This window comes from Megascapheus bottae, chromosome X (assembly GCF_031878675.1).
Source record: "Megascapheus bottae isolate mThoBot1 chromosome X, mThoBot2.hap1, whole genome shotgun sequence".
NCBI classification, from domain to species: domain Eukaryota; kingdom Metazoa; phylum Chordata; class Mammalia; order Rodentia; family Geomyidae; genus Megascapheus; species Megascapheus bottae.
In genome coordinates this window covers 3,939,190-3,948,172 of record NC_143547.1, presented here as the reverse complement: position 1 = coordinate 3,948,172, position 8,983 = coordinate 3,939,190, and the positions used below count along the sequence as shown (strand labels likewise).

The 8,983-nt window shown below is 37.3% G+C and overlaps 1 pseudogene; it reads left to right on the top strand.

The window, feature by feature from the left end:
- The first annotated feature begins 3,838 nt into the window (after nucleotides 1-3,838).
- LOC150040386 (NADH dehydrogenase [ubiquinone] 1 alpha subcomplex subunit 5 pseudogene) lies at nucleotides 3,839-4,189 on the top strand (annotated as a pseudogene).
- Nucleotides 4,190-8,983: the final 4,794 nt, after the last annotated feature.

The window sequence follows — 8,983 nt, the reverse complement described above, 5'->3', positions numbered from 1 at the left end:
TCCATGATTTATGGTAAATGAAAGAAACCAGACATAAAGGCAACACACTGTACATGGCTTTGAGGAGAGATAAATTAACTGATGATGGAAGATAGAATACTAGTTATTGCTGTGGAATGTGAGTGGAGTGCAGCTATTGACAAGAGAGAGGTATGAGATTTGGAAAAATATTCAGGTCTTCACCTGGGTGGATATATAGGCGCACATATTTATAAAACTCACTTAAACAGTTAGTTCTGAACTTCACACAGCTTACTGTACATGTGTTATACTGAAGTCAAAGGCAATAGACAGATACATAAATAACACTTTATCCAGGCAGTCTTTTTCTCAGTGCCTACTACAGAGAGAGAGAGAGAGAGAGAGAGAGAGAGAGAGAGAGAGAGAGAGAGAGGAGAGAAGAGAGAGAGAGAGGAGAGAGGAGAGAGAGAGAGAGAGAGGAGAGAGAGAGAGAGAGAGAGAGAGAGAGAGAGAGAGAGAGAGAGAGAGAGAGAGAGAGAGAGAGAGAGAGAGAGAGAGAGAGAGAGAGAGGAGAGACTGTTGATGTGTAGTGACTCCCACAGATTTTGCATGAAAACAGAATGTGGCTGTGAACGTGGACATGGACAAGAGTGAGCAGAGGAAACACACTCAGTGATCCAGTAGCTTCTCTTTTACTCATGCATACTTTGTATACATTTTGGCTTCCTTGATCATTTCATATAGAATGGGATATTGCCAGGAGAGAGACAGGGAAAAAAAACCCACAGAAATGAGTTTCAGAAGCTTAGATAATGAGGGGATTCATGGCATAGATGAAAAATAAATTGTGTTAAGATATCTAGGCTTCCTGCCAAGCAGATTCAATGAACACTTTCTGAATTAAGGAGTGAATACTAGGTGGCGAGCAAGCAAGGAGTGAGAAGACATGGCGTTGAGAAAAGGATCCTTTCCTCTCCACAATACCCCTTGGATGGCAGCAGCCTCCCTCAGCGCCTGCTTTCCCTCCATCCCCTTGCTTTGAATTCCTTGCTAATTTTCCTTTTCTAATGGAATATGAATGTCCCAGACCAGAACGTTATGTGTTCTGGTCTTCTTTCTGGAAAATCATTTCAGCTAGAAACACAAATTTATCTCTTATTAATGCACAGTGATTTTTGCACTTATCCCTACTTTCTCCTTATAATATTTAATATTTAAAATTTTGTCACAAAATTCTTACTAGGGATTCAAAATTTGAAGAACTGTAATGGGCCTTCCTTTTAACTCTGTGGTTGATTGGTATTTATTTACAGTATTCAAATACACACATATATACAGTCTTTCAATAAAAAAGAGATTCAAAATGCAGACTGAGAAAACAGAACATTTTATGCCCTAATAACAGATATTTTAATGTTGGAATAGAATAAATCGTTCTTGGCCTGCCTTCCTGAGAGAGTTGGGAGAATAATGTATTCATATCTGTTATAACAAATGTTCTCTGTGTTCCATTTGTACCGGGAGAATTTCAACTGCTTGTTTACAACATTTTTGTCTTTCAATTTTCACCATAAACAGACATAACTGGCTCTATGTGTAGAGTTCAGTCTTCCTTGAAAAAACTTAATCAAGAGCTCAGCATTCAGCATTTATTGATTACTATGCTTGAAAAGCTTTGTATTTCAGAATACATGGAGTGCCAGCAAGCACATTGGCAATTAATCTTAGTCATGGTGATCTTCTGATAGGAAAATTAGTGCTGAAATGGGACATATTGTTATATATTGATGCAAAATGACCATTGTTTGGTATTGTGTTAACAGGGTTTTAACATTCTATTTCTCATTTCATTGAGATAATAGAGTGTCCTAGTAACACAAATGTGACTTCTTTCTGAAACAAATTACTGAATTATACATAAAAATCAATTTCTTTTCGAGCTCTCAGGCATAGATATAGTCCTCTGACTATGGGCCAGATCAGGTGCATCACTGAATTTGTGAAACCTACCAGGCACATCATATTTGTTACTTCACACACCATCAAAAGGTTGTCAGCAAGTCAGAAGACACAGAAATTTACAGGTTGAATGAAACATTTCTCAGTCCCTGTCACACTTATCAAGTCTTTGTTTCCCAGGCTTGGTGGAAGGAAAAGCTTAGCAGTATGAGCGAGAAGAAATCTTTGTACATTTAAAATGTATAGCAGTGTTTTCTTGTATTACAGTTAATAGCCAAGTTGTGTTTATATTGTTCAAAATGTCTCTATTTGTACATCGCAACACGTAACTCTACAAAGCCAAACCACGATTCTGTCATTGCTGTTTGCACATTAAATAGTTGCTGAAAAAGTGAAAAAAATTGAACACATTTGGAATTCATATTTTGACTGGCACTATTCTACTAAAGTCCACCTCATTAATATTAATTATGTGGTAGATATACCAGAAAGATGTTAATGTCAAAAATGTTGGAAATGTGTGTGTGTGTGTGTGTGTGTGTGTGTGTGTGTGTGTGAACTTGCAGCATTATTTTCATTCATCTTCTGGAATGGGAATAGCAGGAAGCATAACAGTTACAAAACAGTCACTACTGTTTTGTAATATTTAAATCTTTGGTATTTAGAAAATGAAAATTCACCTGTTTTTAAAGCATTCTCCAAATCTATCAATCACTGAAAATTTCATTTCACTGCTGCTGTTTCTGTTTGGATTATTTTTTACTCAAAGCGTAAAACCATATTGTGGCTGGCCTTTCTTCCTGTTGTAGTTAAAATCTTTTTGCTCTCTCTCTCTCTCTCTCTCTCTCTCTCTCTCTCTCTCTCTCTCTCTCTCTCTCTCACACACACACACATACACAGACAGACATAGCATACTCATCCTTTCATCTCACATTTTCCTTACATGAATGTGGCCATAGTATTGATTTTAACTCTGTTAAAATTATGCTAATATAATACTTAATAAAATAATTAAATATTGAGAACTGCCAGGTGTGTTGGCTCGCGCCTGTAATCCTAGCTACTCAGGAGGCTGAGATCTGAGGAACAAGGTTCAAAGCCTCTAGAAAACAGAAAGTGGGGCAGTAGCCTTGAGCTGAAGGTTTCAGGGACAGCACTTAGGCTGAGTCCAAGCCCCATGACCCACAAAAAAAATTATTGAGAATTTATTTGATCGTGATATGTTCTTAATCACATCTTATCTTTTACTTGTTTGAATTTTTACAAATATCTAATGAAGTAGTGTTATGATTATATCTATTTTATGGAAAAAGAAATTAAGCTTCGGGCTTCTTAGCTTCACAAAATCTAGTATGTCTGACTCTAGAAATCTAATCTCTCAGCCACAACACTAAATAGATGATAACTACAATTTCCACATTTTTTCAAGCCTCCTTCCTTATCAAAGAATTCAATTACTATGTGGATGAGATGTATGAATAATAAAATTTAGTATTTTGCATTCTAAGTGACAGCCAGGAGCTTTATTACTATTCATAGACACTAGATAGTCTTGATTAAGATTAAAATAAGAAAATTACATTTCTGTGGTATAAATACACACATATATATGTATATATATACATATATATGTATGTTATATTTGTGGTTTTTCTCTCTCAGATTCATACCTAAGCACTTATCTGAGAAAGATGAATGATTTGGCTAGCATTTCAGAAAGTGACATGAGATCATTTAGTTTTATTTAAGTACTTTTTAAGTAGAAAATGTTTTATTCTTGTTATTTATTCTTAAGTAGCTGTATGAAAAGATTTCAATTCAACATGCCAATTTGTGAATGCAATGCACCTAGGTGGATGCATGCAGGTAATGTAGTATTGTGAACATTGATTTTTAAAAGTTGTCATTTTGCTCCATCATGGCCGGTGTGCTGAAGAAGACCACTGGCCTGGTGGCCTTGCCTGTTTGCAACACTCCTCAAGACATACTAACAATATTGTACAAAAAGATTCTTGAGGTTCTGGAGCTATTCCCTAAAAATGCAGCATACAGAAAATACACAGAACAGATTACAAATGAGAAACTCAATATGGTTAAAGCTGTACCAGATGTTAAAAAATTAGAAGACAAACTTTAGGGTGGCCAACTAGAAGAGGTGATTCTTCAGGCTGAGAAGGAACTAAGTCTGGCAAGAAAAATGTTAGAGTGGAAACCATGGGAGTCATTAGTGGAAGAGCCTCCTGCCAACCAGTGGAAATAGCCAATATAAGCATTGTCAAAAGTCGGGGCTGGGAGTTTGGCCTAGTGTTAGAGTGCTTGCCTAGCATGCACGAAGACCTGGGTTCAATTCCTCAGTACCAAATACATAGAAAAAAGCTGGAAATGGTGCTGAGGCTCAAGTGGTAGAGCTCTAGCCTTGAGAAAGTCCAAGAGCAGTGCTCAGGCTCTGAGCTCAAGCCCAGGACTGGCAAAAAAAAAATAAGCATTGTCAAAAGTCTTTAATCTGCTAATGGGCAACTATATAATTAAATGTTCTATTTTTAAAAAGTTGCTATTTTACTGAACTAATCAGTTCACAGTCATTAGAGACTTTAAAGCATACATTCTTTCGCAGACCAGGTTCTCTTTTGCAGACATTTTTATCTTTATACTATTTCTGGGATGCTCAAATGGACAGCACAGTTGAGGTGTCTGGTATCCTCTTTTCATTGCACTGATCTTAGAAATTTGCCAAGCAGTATTCATGAGACTTATGATTTTTTTATGTATATTCTCTAAGCCTAGTGTGGTGAAGATACTTTTAAAATGAGATCCAGATGAGCAATCAATGTTTTCAATGCCATTGTCTATGACATTGGCCTGTAGACTGTATAGGCCAAGAGTACACAGTCTATCCAATGAAGGGCTAGATAGTAACTATTCTCTGCCCTGTGGCCTCTACAGGATCTGCAGAGACTACAGAGATCTTATGTGAAAGCAGGATAAGCAATAGATGAACAAATGAGCGTGATGATGTTCCAACTAAACCTTACACATAGAAATAGGTTTTCCAAATGTAGTCCAGAGGACGTAGTTTTGCAGCCCTTGAAATAAAGTTATGCAAGAAAGGCCCTCATCTTGGTACATTCTCCATGTGTGGAAATTTGAAGCTGTCAGACAAAAATCTCTCAGAGTGGTTAGGTTGTATGACCAAATATAACCAGGTAAATCCTATTAGTATTATCTCAAATGATGTTAACTTCTTAGTCTACTTGGCTTTACCAAATCTCAGAAGCTGGAGAAAGTTAAGTTTGAAATTTGACATACTAGAACCTGCGGAGAGGGCAGTAAAAAAAATTCAGTGCACATCCTACAAAATTGTGAAAAGTGAGGGAAGAAGTGGATTGGGAGGGAGAGGTAGGAGAGGAGGGGCGACCATGATCAAGATGCATCACATCTGCAATCTGCTTTGTTAAATGGCATCTCCTTTGTACAACTACTTAAAGATAATAAAAATATCAAATTAAGAAAAGAATGTTTTAGCCCATAGAAATTACAATAGTACCTATTCCAATTTAACTACTTCTGGACATATTAACTTTGTTTTTCTTTGTTTCTTCTTTTGGGTTGAACTCTGGGCCCAGTCGCTGTCCTTGAGCTCTTCAGCTCAAGGCTACCACCCTCCCCTTGAGCCAAGCCCCACTTCCTGTTTTCTAGAGGTTAATTGGAGATAAGAGTCTCAGATTCTTTTGTTTCCGGGCTGGCTTTGAACCTTGATCCTCCGATCTCAGCCTCCTGAGTGGTTAGGATTACAGGTGGGAGCCACTGTGCTTCGGCTTCTTTGTTCTTATCTTAAAATTAAAGTGAGAATTGAAATAAATTTTGGTCCTGTGAAGGAAATAACTCAGTTGGTTACAACTGATGGTTCTCATAGCTTTCATGACTCGGGGTTTATTTCTACTTTGATGTCTTTTATTGTTTCCTTTTTTTTTTCTTCTTCCAGTTCTGGACTCAGACCCTGGCTCTGTCCCTGAGCCTCTTTGTGCTCAAGGCTAATGCTCTACCACTTGAGTCACAGCACTACTTCCAGATTTTTTGAGTATTTTATTGGAGATAAGAGTCCCATGGGGACTTTTCTGCCTGAGCTGACTTCAAACCACTGTCCTCAGATCTCAGCCTCCTTAGCAGCTCGAATTATAGTCATGAGTCACTAGTACATGGCCTACTGTTGTTTTTTGTAATAAATGTTAAAGCATTTTGAATGTCATATAAATTTTTCTGACCACACAAATAAAACCAAATAAACAAACAAAGGGAATTTGATCTATATGAAGTTTGAGTGTAGCTTGTTGTCCCAAACGGATCTGTTTAACAGGTTTCAAATGAAGAAAACAAATGATGCCCAAATTCTTTTATTTGAAACCTTCCAGGATATATTTATCACATAAAATGGACCAGTGGCTACAAATGTGGCTTTGGAAGTGATTATATCACTAAGTTTTGCTAGTCACTGATTTAATGATAATAAGGTTTATCTTATATTGACTATTTTTCCTCTCACACAAACATTATTGGTGGCTTTGAAGTAGGTTACCCTTATCCTTTACCCTTTTATAGTTAAGGTTTAGTTCGTCCCAAATCACTCAACTAACTAGTGAGTGGTGGAATTCGTATTCAGTTTCCTCTGCTCTGAGTACAAAGCCTGTATCAGTTCCACTTCAGAATGGCCCTCCTGCCAAATGCAATGGCTTACACCTTTAATCCTGGCTATGTGGCTGTCTAAGATTGGGAAGATCAGGGTACCAGGCTAGCCCAGGCAAATAGTTTGTGAGACTTCGTGTCTACCAATCAAAAGCTGGGCACAGTGGCTGGTGTCTATCATCCTGGCTCGATGGGAAATAAATAGGAGGATCACAGATCAGGCCCATATAAGCCAAAATATGAAAACCCATGTTTTTTTTTCTTAAAAAAAGACAAGGGAGATTAAAAGAAAAGGAGTAGAGGGATGGCTGAAATGGGATAATGTCTACCTGACAATGCCCTGAGTTCAAAGCCTAGTATGCAAAAAAACCCCAAATGAACAAACAAACAAAAAAACAACCTCCCTCTCACATAATGCTACGATAGTGATAATAGTATCATCACCATGAAAAAGAACTGTATTGATCAAAGGTGACCAGGAATCGATTTCTAATCTCTTTATAGGTATCTATTTATTTACTAATCTCTTTATAGGTATGTATTTATTTACTTTTCTTAACAGGAGTACCTAGTATTTCCAGCTTGCTATTTTCTTTTTTTAGGTTAGGAAAATTGAACTTAGGAAAAAAATGGGCCAAATAACTAATCCAAAGGCAATTCCTACAGTTAGAGTATCACTCCCTCCAAGTGGAAACAGCTTAGATGGGAATACTTCATTTTCCAGTGGCAGAAAAGGAAGGGCACCAGCTCAGGTCTAGAAATACAGAAGGTCCAACCTACCTTTGAGTAAAGGAGGAGAGATGCAGTTCAAATACACTCTTTCATGTCAGTTCATTTTGTACTAATAAATTCCGACCATCCTGGAGTCTCTACAATACTGTCAGGAGACTTTCACATCAAAGCCACACATTTTGGAGATGCCTCACATGGATAACAGTAGAAAATAAACCCTGTCTGTCAGTCAAAATATGAGATAAACCAATCACTGCTTTCTTCCTCTGCTTTTCCATTGCTATGTTGAAAACTACAGAGTAACAAAACCAGAGAAGCAGTACTTTAAAACCCAGATGTTCAGAACATACAAGGCAGATGGCACAGAATGAAAAACGGGGAAAGAACTATACAAATCAACAGCCAGGCTGAGTGACTTTGACTGTGAACTTGAAGGCTCCTTTTCACAGTTACCTCTATGGTAGATATAGATTTTAGTCTGTTGCTGTGTCCTGATAATATCAAGTTCAAATCAAGTCATTGCCACAAAAATATTCCAAATGAGTGAGGAGATAGGGTTTATCAATCATTATTGTCTTCTGCCCATTTTTTTTGTTTTTGCTCACATATTCTAATAGTATTTCCAAGTCCCACAGCTTCAAATTTAGTAATAACAGATTTACTGAGGTCACATGTTATGATGTAACTAATAATTAGATTTCAATATTATTTTTAGGTTAGGAAACATTATAACATTGCTACTAGATTACAGTACCAATGTTATACAGTATCCTGCTACACAAAAATGTATTTTAACAATTGGTTAAGTTGGTATTTTTACATAATGTTATACTTAGAGAATTGCTCTAAAATACCACAGTGAGGTCACTCCTATGGCTCCATAGGCTTCCCCTACAGATTACATTTTGCATAGCCATGGCATATGCTCATTGAATGCAGGGAATGAACGTCGACACAGCATGGTTAACTAATACACAGCACTACTGTGTCTTTCTCTAGTATCCTCTGCGATGTCTTTGGTCTAGTCATAAACTTCGTGTTAAACATTGCTTTCTTAGTATCTGCCAATCTGAATGTGAAAAGGTCAAGTAACATGCTATGACCTACACTCGAAGAGGTTTTTGAATTTATTAAATCGAAACCCATTTGTACAACCATTTAAATGATAATAATTTTTTAAGGTTTCTGCTCTTTCTTTCCTTCTTCTTGCCAGTCTTGGGGCTTGAACTCAGGATCTAGGCTCTGTCCATGAGCCTCTTTGTGTTCAAGGTTAGCACTCATTCTACCTCTTGAGCCATAGCACTACTTCCAGCTTTTACTGACTAGTTTATTGAAGATAAGAGTCTCCTGGATTTCCTGCCTAGGTTTATTTGAACCATGATCCTCTGATCTCAGTCTCATGAATAGCTAAGATTATAGGTCTGAGCCACCAGCACCTGGCTTAAAATGTTTTTTTTTTTGTATAGATTCTGTCCATGAAAAACATTGTTCTCTGTGAAACTGGGGTTTGCACTCATGTTTTGATACTATTAGGCTAGTGCTTTATCTACTTCTTGTTACACCCTTCTAGCTACATCTGTTTTCATGCTAGTTTTTTAGAGAGGGCCAAGGATTTTGCCCAGGGCCAGCCTCAGATCATGATCCTACTATA